Genomic DNA, 2,628 nt, shown 5'->3' on the forward strand with positions numbered 1-2,628 from the left:
TGCAGCTGGCCCGGGGCCGCCGCTCCCCCTGCCCGGTCTTTTCGGTGTTGGCTTCGTTCAGGTGCCTCGGCCGGGCTCAGGGAGCAGATCCGGGAGCCGACCTGCGGGCGGGGGCCGGCCGAGGAGGGGCGGCACCTCCCGAGCTCCTGGCAGGGGACTGATGCAGAGCGGGGTGGAGCTGGAGTCGGAGCTGGTCAGTCCCAAAACAGCCTCACTTCTTCGTGACTTTTTTCCTAGTTCCTGCAGTGCTGGCAGACAGCGAACGAATGGGTCAGAAGTGCCTTTTGCATGCTACGTCATTCCCCGCTCACACCTTTTCCTTGGGTGGGCTTCCCGCTAACCCACCCCACGCTTTCCACTTCAGCCTCCCAAATGACTGCAAGACCTTTTGGGTAAATAATTCCCTGAACAATCCGTAAGTTTCTCATGTTTGATCCCTAACCTCGGAGCTTCGGCTCAGAGGTGTGTCTCCAATTTCACTTGCCTGCTCCGCTTCTAATCAGAAAACAAGTAATAAGCCTGCTTGGGGTTTCTGTTGCTATGTGAATAACCCAAGCACCCTGGGGAGAGATGCAGCCCCAGCATGGTGACACTCTCACTGCTTGCTCGTCTTGGAGGAGAGGTCAGGTGTGTGGGAAGGTTTGGGGCAGGATGGAGAGGGCCTGGCGTGGGCACAGCCTGGACCAGCTGCAGGATGTAGGGCAGAGGCAGTGCCCGGCACACCTGCAGCCTAACAGGAGGGGAGAGGAAAGGCAGGACCAAAGTTTCTAGCCTGGGCTTGGAAAATAAATACAAAATCTCACTCTTCCATATCGCAGCCATGTCACTGTCTCCGCTGAGGGCCTGGACAGAGAGGCCAGCAGCCCACAGCCCAGCAGAGCGGGTGGGGATCTCATTTGCCCAAGCGCCAGTGCCCTCACTTGCCAGGATGGGGAGACTAGAGGGCCAAAGGCTTGTGGGCCTTGTCACTTCCCCCTGGGGGACCTCATGGAGGGCCTGGCTGAGGGGGCTGCCTCCTCTTACCCTAAAATCTGCTGAGGTGGCCTCTAGAAACTTGTTCTGTTGCTTTGGTTCACCTGTGCCTAGCTTGCTCCTATAATCCCACTGGGTTTTTTCCAATCTGGAGGCTCTGGGGGAAGGTGTTAGCAGCACAGGGAGGTCCTGCCCACCCTCTTGGCAGTGTCACCCCCCTCCCATGACAGGGGGGAGTCAATGAGCCTGCAGCAGCCTGGGAAGGCAAAGCTTTGCCCACGGAGAAAAGGCATTATGCTCTGGAAATCAAGGACTCACCCAGTTGCAAAACTCGAAAGATGTTCTAAAACTGCAAAGATACTTCTTGGTAGAGTGTATCTCTTCTCAGCATAACTCTGTGGAAATACGCACCTCAGTGAATAAATGGGTATTTCCCTCTGCTTCTAGAAGACACTCAAGAAGGGATCTGTTAATTGCAGTATTTAACAATTTCTTAAAAGGAAAATGAAATCAATGGCTTTTTCTTGCAGTAGTTGATGCTTGCAGGTATCTTTCAAGGGCTGAAAGGAAACAGCAGCATATTATTATCGCATACAAGCTATACCCTTCAGATCGTTGCTGTCATCACCAGATTTCTTTTTATTTTGAAGTACCTGTTTCATGTTAAAATTTTTGGAAAAGGGGAATGATGCCATGGTTTGCCCCGACACATCTCAGAAGGCTGGTACAACCAGCTTGACCTGAACCCAGTGCTGGCAGGCCCAGGCCAGCATGACAGGAGCACTGCTGGAAGTTGTACGTACCCTAACTTGCAGCAAACGTATTGTAGGGTTTTGAAGTCCAGTGGTCAACAGCTAGAAATTTGGGCAAATGGACAGCATAACGTGTTGTGTTTTTTTCTTCTTCTTCTTCTCTCCCCCCACCCCCTTCTTCTTTCTATTCTTTTTTTTTTTTCGTAGGCTGCCTTTTCTGCTTTAGGGCACAGCTGTCGCTTCCCTTTCCCGAGCCAAAGCGGGACGGGATCCGTGGCCGGTCGCAATACGCCGCTTCGCATCTGCCGAGCAAGAGCGCGATCGCCCTTCTATTAGCGATAAGCCTCTTCTTAAACTCCCATAAAACAGGTCATTGGAAAATCGTGTAATGTGCTGCGAATACCTTGGCTTTTTGATGCAATCTGAAATGCTCCGGAGCCACCGACCGTATTTAGCTGTTTATCCAATTTTACTTTGAATGATTGCTTCAGCAAACTTGGTGGAGATCAAAGCATCCCCCCCCTTCCCCCTCCCTCCCCCGACACGTTCGCCTTTCATTAGCGCTGGGCGCCGCAGTCCTGAAGCGGTCGGGGAAGCTCGCTTGGAAGTTTTCCGTTTTGACACCGTTTGGCTGAGAAGCGTCCAGATATCCTAAGGCTGTGCCCCGCGTCGGAGTAATTGCCAGTTTGGCAAGACTCACTCGGAGTGAAGAAGGCGAGGGAAAAAAAAACCACCACAAAAACCCCACTCGACAGGCATAGGTGTGCACGGACAGGGGCACACGCCCGATCCCTAACTTTTTATATCTCTCTCTGTAGCTGTCACCCTGGCTCCTCCGGTGCGGAAAGGGCCTTCTGGAGGAGTCCTGCTGCAGGGAGCGGAGCGGCCCGGGGAAAGGCTTTGC

This window comes from Egretta garzetta, unplaced genomic scaffold (genome assembly GCF_000687185.1).
Source record: "Egretta garzetta isolate BGI_Z169 unplaced genomic scaffold, ASM68718v1 scaffold557, whole genome shotgun sequence".
In the NCBI taxonomy this organism is placed as follows: Eukaryota; Metazoa; Chordata; class Aves; order Pelecaniformes; family Ardeidae; genus Egretta; species Egretta garzetta.